This window comes from Microcaecilia unicolor, chromosome 14, assembly GCF_901765095.1.
Source record: "Microcaecilia unicolor chromosome 14, aMicUni1.1, whole genome shotgun sequence".
NCBI classification, from domain to species: Eukaryota; Metazoa; Chordata; class Amphibia; order Gymnophiona; family Siphonopidae; genus Microcaecilia; species Microcaecilia unicolor.
In genome coordinates, this window is record NC_044044.1 from 52,177,961 (window position 1) to 52,190,280 (window position 12,320).

Here is a 12,320-nt window from a genome sequence, read left to right on the forward strand (position 1 = left end):
CCTGGGTTCATAACACAGTTCCCATTGGTCTGCCCTGGGGATGATGTCACAGGGTGGACCAATGAGAAGTGAGAGGGAAGGGAACCCAGCACCAGCCACCGGAGGTGAGTAAAGAATCACCCCCCCCCCCCCGAGTTCCATGACCACCTCCCTCCCTCCCTCCCTCCTTCTACTCCCGTCCGACGGCCCCAATCCCGTCTGAGTTCCATGCCCCTCCTCTCCTCCGATTTCTACCGCCCAGCGCCTCCCTCCCTCTCTCTCTCTGTGGCCTCCGAGTGCAAGCAGGATGTGTGCAGCTGCCCCTGCCCTTTCAGCTATGCCTCTGGTCCCGCCCTCATTTCCTGTTTGCGGAAGGGTGGGACCAGAGGCACAGCTGAAACAGAAGCAACAACGAAGGCAGTCTGAAACGGCATCTGTGCGTGCTGGACTTCACTGTTGCAGGCCGAGCAGGAGGTAAAAGGTTTTAAAGAACAGCCGGCACTTACGAAGGGCAGGGGCAGCAGCACACGCCACAGACAGAGAGGGAGGGAGCCACGGGGTTGTGGAACTCGGACTACAGTGGGTGCATGGAACTTGGAGGGCACGTGACGAGAGGGGGGGAGGGGGTCTTGGGACGAGAGAGATGGGGGAGGGGAGGTCCTGGAAGTCGAACAGGAGGTGGGGGCCTGTAACTCCAACCGGAGGTGGGGTCCTGCAACTGTAAGGGGAGGGGGGTCCTGGAAGTTGAACAGGAGGTGGGGGCCTGTAACTCCAACGGGAGGTGGGGTCCTGCAACAGTAAGGGGAGGGGGGTCCTGAAACTCGAAGGGGAGGGGCGCCTGGAACGCGGAGGACAGGGAGGGAGGAAGGTAGGGGGCATGGAACTCTGAGGGGAATGGGGCTCGAACTCAGAGGACAGAGAGGGACGGATGAACGGGGGTGTGGAACTCCAAAGACAGGGGTGCAGAGAACTCCCGGGGGGGAGGGGGGTTGGGGGGAGAAGGAGGGAGCCCTTGCTAGTGCCCATTTCATTTCACACAGAAACGGGCCTCTTTTACTAGTCCCTAATGAATATGCATGAGAGAGATTTGCATACAATGGAGGTGATAGGCATGCAAATCTTCCTTGCATATTCATTAGGGATATCCTGAAAACTCAACTGGCTTGTGGATCCCTAGGACAGGTTTGAGTACCCCTGTTTTAGGGAAAGGTTGGGGGTGAGGGAGGTGTTAAAAATGGAGAGAGATGGATGGGGTGATCCGAAGGTGACAGAGCAGTATAATTTTATGGTTGATAATATGCAGATCACTTTTTTATTTGGGTGAAGATAGAAATAAAAGGAGGTCATCTGTCAGTAGTCGATAACGTCTCAAAATTTTCCAGTTAGAAAATAAACTGGGATAAATTGGAAGCCGTGTCCATGAATTCAATGATGTTAATCTCAGATGGTCTCCCCTACAACTTAAATATTTGGGAGTACTGTTAAACAGGACCCACATCGAACTATTGATATTAATATGAAAACAATTGACACTCTAATAGAAGAAACTATTCAAAAATGATCACTGATTAATATTTCATGGTGGGGTAGGGTAGAAATGAATGACATTTGAGACTCAGGTATCTCTTCTTAATAACATCTTGTCACACTCCTCACCTGGTTCAGGAAACCGCTAGAGTCCTGCAGTATTCCACGCCTACAGTCTTGTGAGACTTTATTTTCTGGTTGCTGCACTTCCCTTTTGTAGTCATGGATGGGGTGCTGTCAGATGATCTCACTTCCTGGCTAAGGAATATTTAAAGAAGTGCTCTACGCTCCACCAGTGCTTTGGCAACAGGCTTCTAGAGTTGTGCTTTTCCAGTGTTCGTTGCCTGGCCAGTTCCTGCTTCCAGCCTTGCTGTTCCAGCTACTCCCTGGCCTCAACTCTGTCAGGCCAGCCCCAAGGGCTCTTTTAAGAGCCATTACAAGGCTGTTCCTTTCATATGCCAGCCAGTCCTCCCAAGGACTCTTTTAAGAGCCAACCTCTAGACCGTCCCTGCGTGTTCCATCCAGTCTGCTAGGCACTGCCTAGTCCTTTCCTTCAGCCAGTCTGAGTCAGATCCTGCCTTCTCCAGTTGCTGGCCTGTGCCAGGCAGCTCTGTCAGCAACTGTCGATGAGGGCCTGCGTAGCACTTATGCCGCACAGGTAGAGCCAAGCTCGTCACAGCCCAAGGGTTCACCTTCCCCAACCAGGACAGTTTGCCGAAGCCATGAGCTCAGCTGACAAGCTACCACTTCAGTTCCTCCAAGGCCTAGCCCAGGTGGTCCAACAACAGCAGGCGAGATGCTATCAAGGGTGCACATCCTTAATAGAACTGCATTTAGCGCTGATCTTTTTCAGTTCCCATTATTTATTTATTTTGATTTTGCTCACACCTTTTTCAGTAGTAGCTCAAGGTGAGTTACATTCAGGTACGCTGGAAATTTCTCTGTCCCAGGAGGGCTCACAATCTAAGTTTGTACCTGAGGCAATGGAGGGTTAAGTGATTTGCCCAAGATCACAAGGAGCAGCAGTGGGATTTGAACCGGCCACCTCTGGATTGCAAGACCGGTGCTCTAACCACTAGGCCACTCCTCTACTAGCAACATTCCATGTAGAATCACCAATAATAGCAACATTCCATCTAGAATCTCCAATAGTAGCAACATTCCAGGTTCCACTGCACTAACCACTAGGCTACTCCTCCATTAGGAGCATTCCATTAGGAGCATTCCATGTAGAAGCCTGCCCTTGCAGATCAGCAACACGGTCGCGCAGGACGTCAGACTCACAGAAACAGAAGCCTGCGCGGCCGCACTGCTGATCTGCAAGGGCAGGCTTCTGTTTCTCTGTCCCAGGAGGGCTCACAATCTTAAGTTTGAGCGCCATTTATAGAATCTGGCCCTGTATATATAGGGGACAATATTCAAACCACTGGAGTTAGCTGGGCTGACTCCCACGGTCGGCACTCAGCCCTGATATTCAATGCCGGGCCGTTTCCAATTTATTTTTGGCCGGTTTCAACTTAACGGGCCGAGTCAATATTCAGCGTTGGCCAGTTAAGTTGAAACTGGCCAAACATAGGCCTGCTATTTCGGCGGTCAAACATTTCGCTGGCAGTGCACCGAATATTAGCGGATAGTCAGTTATCCGCTAAGCGCTGACTGTGAATATTCAGCAGGAGATCACCAGCTATCTACCACTGAATATTCACGGATAACCGGTTAAGTGCTATTTAATTGGCCTGGACCCATTTCTGGTTGGTTAAATAGCACTGCATATGGGGTAGATCATCTTTTACCTCTGTAACAGCAATGGAATGTATAGGGACTTCATTCTTCTTTACTTTATTTTATTTTGGGCTTATAATTTACTTTACGTCTTGTATTAAGTTTTATTTGTTATTAAAATATATTGGTCTAATTGTATATACTTACTGTTAAATTTCAACTAAAATATTTGAACTGTAATATGATAGGAAACCCAGATTTTGATGTCTTGTTGGTGTCAAAATGTTTCATCATCTTTTGCTCATATCATCCTGACCCGAGCAAGAAGGTTCTGGCCTTTGAAAGCTTATTACATAAGTACATAAGTAATGCCATACTGGGAAAAGACCAAGGGTCCATCGAGCCCAGCATCTTGTCCACGACAGCGGCCAATCCAGGCCAAGGGCACCTGGCAAGCTTCCCAAACGTACAAACATTCTATACATGTTATTCCTGGAATTTTGGATTTTTCCAAGTCCGTTTAGTAGCGGTTTATGGACTTGTCCTTTAGGAAACCGTCCAACCCCTTTTTAAACTCTGCTAAGCTAACCGCCTTCACCACATTTTCCGGCAATGAATTCCAGAGTTTAATTACACGTTGGGTGAAGAAAAATTTTCTCCGATTTGTTTTAAATTTACTACACTGTAGTTTCATCGCATGCCCCCTAGTCCTAGTATTTTTGGAAAGCGTGAACAGACGCTTCACATCCACCTGTTCCACTCCACTCATTATTTTATATACCTCTATCATGTCTCCCCTCAGCCGTCTCTTCTCCAAGCTGAATAGCCCTAGCCTCCTTAGTCTTTCTTCATAGGGAAGTCGTCCCATCCCTGCTATCATTTTAGTCGCCCTTCGCTGCACCTTTTCCAATTCTACTATATCTTTCTTGAGATGCGGCGACCAGAATTGAACACAATACTCAAGGTGCGGTCGCACCATGGAGTGATACAAAGGCATTATAACATCCTCACACCTGTTTTCCATACCTTTCCTAATAATACCCAACATTCTATTCGCTTTCCTAGCCGCAGCAGCACACTGAGCAGAAGGTTTCAGCGTGTTATCGACGACGACACCCAGATCCCTTTCTTGGTCCGTAACTCCTAACGTGGAAACTTGCATGACGTAGCTGTAATTCGGGTTCTTTTTTCCCACATGCATCACCTTGCACTTGCACTATTAAAAATAGTATTGTTTTAGTCCAATAAAAAAAGATGTGTTTTTATTTTCCTTTCTTTGTTTTGTTTTACTTGTATTGCAGTGGTTCCCAAACCTGGTCCTAGCGGCACCCCAGCCAGTCAAGTTTTCAGGATATCCACAATGAATGTTCATGAAAGAGATTTGCATGCATTGCCTTCACTGCATGCAAATCACTTTCATGAATATTCATTGTCAATATTTAGGAACCATTGTTGTATTATATATCTGTACTTACATGTGGCAAGGAAAGTCCGTTTGTCAGACAGAGACCGGGGGGGGGGGGGGGGGGGGGGTGCTGGATATGTGTCCAAGTGAAATGATTTTATTGCAGACTGGGTGTCCCTCCCTCCCTCTCTCCCAACCAGCTACCAACAGGTCTCACCTAGGGTTTAGACCAGAGGTTTGCAACCCAGCCCTCAGGGTCCCCTGGCCAGTAGGGTTTTCAGGATATCCTGAATGTTATGTCTCTGCCTCGGTGGCATGCTCTCATTCAGCTCGCCCCCTAGTGGTCAGACCTGTTGGGTGCAATGGACTGTCTGTTTGTGGCTTTCCCGGTTTCAGAAGTCATGCTGGTCCGGTCCGGATTTTCTAGCCTGCCAGTTGGTCTTGAGACTTTTTGGAACTGAGCTGTTTCTGTACCAGGTATACTCCCTGGCTATTGGCCTTCATTAACCTCCTGGAAGCTTCCCTAGTTTGCCTTGCAACAGAGGTCTTTAGAGGTGTTTCTTCTGCGAGTGTTTGTTGCTGTGCTCCCTTTGCTACTCTCAGTATTCTGCTTTTGGAACTTTGCCTGGACTTGGACTTAGACTTAGACTTTGCTTGCCGCCTGCCTTTGGAACTTTTGCCTGGATCTGACTTTGCTTTTGCTCGCTGCTTGCCTTTTGAACTTTTGTCTGGACCTGACTACTGCTTTTGCTTGCCGCCTGCATAGAGACTTATGCCTGGATCTGACTTTGCTTTTGCTTGCCGCCTGCATAGAGACTTCTGCTTGGACCTGACTTTGCTTTTGTTTGCCGCCTGCCTTTTGAACTTTTGCCTGGACCTGACTTCTGCTTCGTCTTGCTGCCTGCCTAAGAGACCTTGCCAAATCCAGATACGTCTGCTCTGCCTGTGCTGGTGTGGGGTGAGTGTTCCTCCTGCCGCTGCCGTCCCTCGGCAGTGGCCCAAGGGCTCACTATCCAGTGTTTTGTGTGAAACGTGACACTGAATGAGTATGCATGAGAGATATTTGCATGTAATGGAGGGAATGAATGCTAATATGTATATTCATTGTGGATATCCTGAAAACCCTTCCAGAGGGAACATATAGTCAATGCTCTCCAGGCAGTTTCAGCCGATCCCACCACTGCCACAAATTGTCAACTGTTATCCTCTGGCTTTGCTCCTCCTGATCAGAAGTCAGTTTACAGTTCTTGATTTAGCATCTGCTACTCAAACAAGAGACCAGTCCATGATCCACAGTTGTACTCCAACAGAAGGTCAGCACCATCATCTAGTATCCATCACCAGCAGATGAACCAAGAAGAGAGCACTCACTCTCCAACACTTTAGGCTCACCAGCTGTAGGGTCTTTATAGTTAGGGTGAATCCATGATCTCCAGCAGTCAACCCCCTTCTGGGCCGGTAAAGCCCTGTGCATATGCTCATGTCTCTCCTAGTTCAGTTACTGGGTATTCTTCTCTCACTCCCAGCACTCATGGAATTTTATATGAATAGAATCCAGAAAGGTTTGGCCCCCTGCCCTTGCCACCTCCCACATAGCCTTCCCTGACAAGCTACAACCTCCCATGCAGGTTCCCAATGTCTTTGCCCTAACTGTGTGAGTGGTCCAAATATCCAAGTTGTCATTCTATAAGACCACTAGTTCTAGTATGTCTCTTTGGTTTGGATCCTTGCCATCCTGTGATGGTACATACACTCTGTCATAGGTTCACACTCCTGTCTTCATTGGGGCCCCTGATGTGCCCTAGTCTACTTCTTTTTCTTCAGTACATACTCTGTTGTCTTCTTCACGTGCTCCCTCATATGCCCCTGTCTAGTTTTTCCCCTTTGGTGCACACTCTCTTGTCCCCTTCCTCTCCTCCACTTGACCCTATGCAGCAATGGGAAAAAGTTTACTGGGTTCTTATGAGGGGCTGTAGGCTCAGAGGAGCTGTGACAGCACTACCTTTCCACAAAAGCTTCTTGTTACTAAGGAAACCCATGCCTTAGGCCCTGTGCTAAATTCTTTCCACTGCTGCTGTTGCAGGCTGGACCAGAAGAGAGCAGGGGAGGGCACAAGATGTGCATGGTGCCATCTGGATCCTCACCAGTATGCTTCAGACTCTGGGCTAGTGCCAGAGATGGAATCAGCATACCTGGAAATGTTTTTGTGCTTTCTGTTGTATATATTTGTGTGTGTGTGTGTGTTGGGTGGTGGGGGGAGGAGCAAGGAATGTGTATCAACGTTCTCTTTTCAACTCCCCACACTCTTCCTCCACTCCAGTAATCCAAACAATCTCTCTTAAATGTATACACAATCTTTCTTTCTCTCCCCTTTTTCCCCTTCAGGGATGATCCCAGTACTCATCTCTTTCTCTGACCCCAGCACTCTCCTCCTCTCTGCACCCCAACTTGTACTCCTGGGAGTCTCCATCGTCTTCCCCCATTCTGTCCTCAGCCAAGTCCCAAGTCCTGAGATCACAGATGGCAGTCTGAATTGGGTCTGTTCCAGCCTCTCCCCTCCTATTTCTCCTCACCATGGAGTGTCTGTTCCAGCCTCACCTCTCCCATCCTATGTGCACAAGATAGGAGGGAGTGAAGCTGGACCAGACACTATAGAGCACAATACAGTTGCTCTATTCCTTTCTCCAGCTCCTCCCCTCTTATTCTTTCTATGTACCCCAGGGAAAGGGGGGGGGGGGGGGGCGGTGTAGTAAGCAGTTTGCAAGTCTGGGAATTAGATGGAATCTATCCTGCTTATTTTCGAAAGAGAAGGGTGCCCATCTTCCGAAACCCACTGTACCCTCATGTAGGTGCCCCCCTTCACCCATAAGGGCTATGGTAGTGGTGTACAGTTGTGGGGAGTGGGTTTTGGGGGGGATTTGGGGGGGCTCAGCACCCAAGGGAAGGGAGCTATATACCTGGGAGCAATTAATGAAGTCCACTGCAGTGCCCCCTAGGGTGCCCGGTTGGTGTCCTGGCATGTGAGGGGGACCAGTGCACTACAAATGCTGGCTCCTCCCACGACCAAATGGCTTGGATTTGGCCGGATTTGAGATGGCTGGCCTCGGTTTCCATTATCGGCGAAAACCGAGGCCTGCCATCTCTAAGTCCGGCGATCTCAACATTTAGGTCGACCATCTCTAAGGTTGACCTCAATGTTGAGATTTAGCCAGCCCCAACCGTATTATCGAAACGAAAGATGGCCACCCATCTTGTTCGATAATACGGTTGACTCCGCCCCTTCCCGGAGCTGTCCCCGGAGATGGCTGCCCCCATTCGATTATGCTCCTCCACGTTGTTTATATCTAAACCCTGCTCTGCAAATGCCATTCAACTCAGTCCTCCATCATATGCCGTCTTCCCCTGCCTTTCCTGCACAGGTATACATGTTTGTGTTTTTATAGAGAAAACTGCATCATTTTGAAAAATGCTTCTAATCCACAAGGAACTGAATCTGTAACCTTATTCAGAGTCAACCCAGCTATCCTTTGCGCTTTCAGTAGAACCTGGGAATCCCTCAAAAGGTGTTGACATTATGCGGAATGTGTCAGAGAGAACCCCAAAGCAGCCTTACAGTAGCCTAAATAAAGACCCAAAAAAAATGCATCAAAGACAGAGGGAGGTGAGGAGAGAAGAGGGTGGAACCGTAGAAAGAATAAGAAGAAAGGGACACAGAGAAACAGAAAAAGGAGAGCAAGAGAAGGGAGAGACTAAAGAAAAGATCATGAAACGAAGAAAGCAGAGAAAGAGACAAGGGGAGGGAGAGAGAGAGAGAGAGAGAGAGAACATCATAGAAATAAAGGGACATAACAGAGACGGCAGAAGTGGAAAAAGCCTGGCAGGTCTCAGTGTATTTCTGTTAAACAACCCTGCAGTCCCTCAGTCCTCCCCACCCCCATGCTGTCAGGCAGCTTATAAGTGAGGTTAATTAAGTGCTCTCTGAAAGCAGGCTTCACTTATTGGAGTGGAAAAAGTGGAGTATCACATACAAGACAGCTCAGCAGCATATCACTAGCCTACACTATAAGAAAAGGTAAAAAGCAGGGGGGGGGGGGGGGGCTGGGATTTGCTGGGCTGCAAATTTCTAGGGCCAGAATTCTCTTTCTTTGTCACATTCAGGCATCCTCAAGCGCTGGTACAATATGAAGCATTCCCTCGTCATTATTAGATCTTTGTCGGCCTCCTTGCTTTATTTCCAAAAGATCTGGCTAAAAATAACACGTTGAACTTTGGAGATGAGAGAGAGAGAGAATCAAATGAAGTAGTGCATGTACTGGGAAGGCAGTTCGGAGAACAGGAACAGTCAGTGATGATCTACCAGAAAATGGTTGTATATGTATCTTTCTGATTGACAGTGATTATTTTCTAGTCATAAGAATATAAGAACAGCCTTACTGGGTCAGACCAGTATCCTGCTTCCAACAGTGGCCAATCCAGGTCACAAGTACCTGGCAGAAACCCAATTAGTAGCAACATTCCATGCTACCAATCCCAGGGCAAGCAGTACTGTACAGAATTACAGTGCAAGTTTTAGCTGCTTCCTGATTGGTTCAGCCCCAGGGGGAAGCGGTCTCAGCCATTGCTCTATATGGCGACATCTAGTGCTTGGACTTAAAATCTGAGTTAACAGGTTCTGGAGCTAGCCATAGTTTGTGGCCATTGGCCCATGACTATTGCTGAGATACCTGGATAGGATTAAGAGGAGAATGTGAAAACAATACCTGGGTTGTCGTGAATCAAGGTTTGTACCCTAAAGATGCAGAAGGAAACTTCTGGGGGGAGAAGGAAATAAAAATATAGAAAATGATGGGATAATAACCAGATGCTCTTCCACTCTCTGTTCTTTCTCTTTTTCTGATCCACTGTCCCAACACTGTCTTATCTCTGGCTTTGCATTATAAATTCTTCATACCAAGAAATCCTCTGAGCTTATCCCAGACTTTCTTGCGTTCTAGTAATGTTTTTCCCCAAACAAACACTCTTGGCAGGGGCGGACTGACCATTCGGGCAACCGGGCAGTGCCAAGAGGCACACACTACTACCTCCCCGATCCTACCTTGAAGGGCCATGGTGGTCTAGTGGCTTCTGCAGTGGGGGGAGGGGGAGGAAAGAACAACACTCTTTCCTGCCTGCTACCTCTATTCAGCCCGGCGCTTCCAAGTTTGAAAAATGTCTGCTGAGACTCCCGCAAGACTACTGTGGGAAGTCTTGACTGCCATTTTGAAAACACTGCAGGCACCTGCAGAATAGCAGTAGTGGGCAGGAAAGAGTGGGGTTCTTTCCTGCCCCCTGAAGAAGCCATTATATCACCAGGGCCCTTCAAATTAGGACCGAGAAGGGCCCACTGAGGCTTGGAGGACTGTGGTGTGTGGGAGGGGGCAGCGCAATGATGTGGGGGGGAGGCCCAGATCACCCTCACTGCCCAGGGGCCCTGATCACTCTCATTCCGCCCCTGATTCTTGGGAAAAATACTTTCCATTTCCCCACTCCTTTTCTGTGAAAAAATATTAGGTGCCTCCTAATTACCCCCAGTTCTTAGCAAATCAGACTCTGTCTGCTCTTCTACCCATAGACATACAGTGGGAGTAAAGCCTTAGTAAATCAAACCCTTGGTGTTTCAAGCGTGGCAGGGTGTTGCTCCTGGAGCCTTAGTGCTCAGCTTGCGGTCTTATTATCCTCGGGCATTACGGTCTCAAAACCAGAATTTATTGGTTGTTCCATCTTTTCATCAGGTACGTTTGGAGGAAGTGCGTAATCAGGTTTTTAAAAAAATTGCTGGTCCTCGTTTGTGGATTTCTTTACCATTGGTTGTGCATCAGTCGGTATCCGTTTCACAGTTCAAGAAATGGCTAAAGACCTGGCTATTTTCTAGGGCATTTGGCTGTTGGGGGTTCAGTTTTTAGAGTTTGTGCATTGTTTGTGTTTTTTAATGAATGTTTTATTGTACCTCACCTAGATTTATTTATTTATTGCATTTATATCCCACATTTTCCCACCTCTTTGCAGGCTCAATGTGGCTTACAAATACCGTAGTGGCGATCACCATTTCCGGAATAAGAAACACAGAAGAATGTTCCAATCAGAGTATATAGAGTACACAGTAAATTAGAATAAAATCGGTATGTTTGGATAGGTGGGTTATAAATGTAATAAATAAATCAGACCATTTGCTCTTCTGCTTATATAGAGGGAGTAAAGCCTTAGTAAATCCAAGTCTTTGTTTGCTCTAATACCACAGATATAGAATTAGAGTGAAGCCTTAACAAAACAACAGCAGAAATTTACAATCAGCAGGTTAAAAGCTAGTAAATGCGACCAAAAATAATCTGGATTACATAAAGAAACCAAAAAGGTCCTAAGTGATCAGACTGATGGGTTAGCTGTCCAGTGACTTATATTGGTCAGTCTAGAGGTTTGAAAACTTAAAATGTCCTCTGTGGTCTCTTGGCTTCTTCAAGAAACTTAATACAATATTGTCCTATGAAGTGTGCTCATTACACCCACAATCACAAACAAGATGTCTCTGGTCCAGTGGCGTAGCCAAGGGTGGGCCCAGGCCCACCCACTTTGGGCTCAGGCCCACCCAATAGCAGCAGCACACCTATGAAGTGGCTGGCAGGGATCCCCAAGCCCTACCAGCCAAATATTCCCAACAGCTGTCCCTCCTGCATACCTTGTAAATAGCAGATCTTCGCCTGCAGTGAGCAGCGACTGATACATGCTGTTTGCACAGGTCCTACAGTCTTCCCTCTGATATGTTCCCGTCTATGCAGAAACAGGAAGTTGCATCAGAGGGAAGGCTGTGGGACCAACATGAGCAGTGTGTATTAGTTGCTGCTAGCTGCTGGTGAAAATCTTCTACTTAAAAGGTATGCGGGGGAGGAGGGATGCTTGAAAGACCATATGGCATGCAGGCAAGAGAGGGATAGACCAAATCACTCGTGGGACAGGGCGGAGTTCTTCTGCCCACCCATGTTGGGCCCAGGCCCACCCAAAATTGGGTGCCTGGCTACGCCCCTGCTCTGGTCATGTGAATTCAGAATAGAAGTGGAAGTGAGGTAGACCTCAAATGATTTTTAGAAGACTATGTCTGTGAGGAGCCTGCTAAACTAAAATTAGACAAAGCGATGGGGCAGGATGAGCTATATCCCAGGTTACTGAATGAACTCTGGGGAAATTCTGGTGGTTCCTCTGTCTGATCTTTTCAACACTTCTTTAGTTAGAAGTGGATGGAGAAGACTGGAGATGAGTAATGAGGTACCGTTGGAAGTTACAGTCTGACCTCTGATGAGTAAATAGCATTTACGTAGGCTGCAAAGATCAAATCATAAGAAAACTACAGACAGCACAAAACACGGCTGCCAGACTCCTTCAGAAAAACACGCTTCGAAAGTGCGAAACCCCTTCTAAGAATCTTACATTGGCTTCCTATTAATGCTCGCATAACTTTCAAAATAGTCCACAGAATCATCTACAGACTCGCGCCAGATTACAAGACGGAACTTATCGATCTACCGATAAGAAATGTGACGAGAACATCAAGAACCTACCTAACCCTTCACTACCCCAATTGCAAAGGTATAAAATACAAATCTTCACATGCCACCAGCCCTCTCATTTATAGGCACACAACTTTGGAACTCACTAC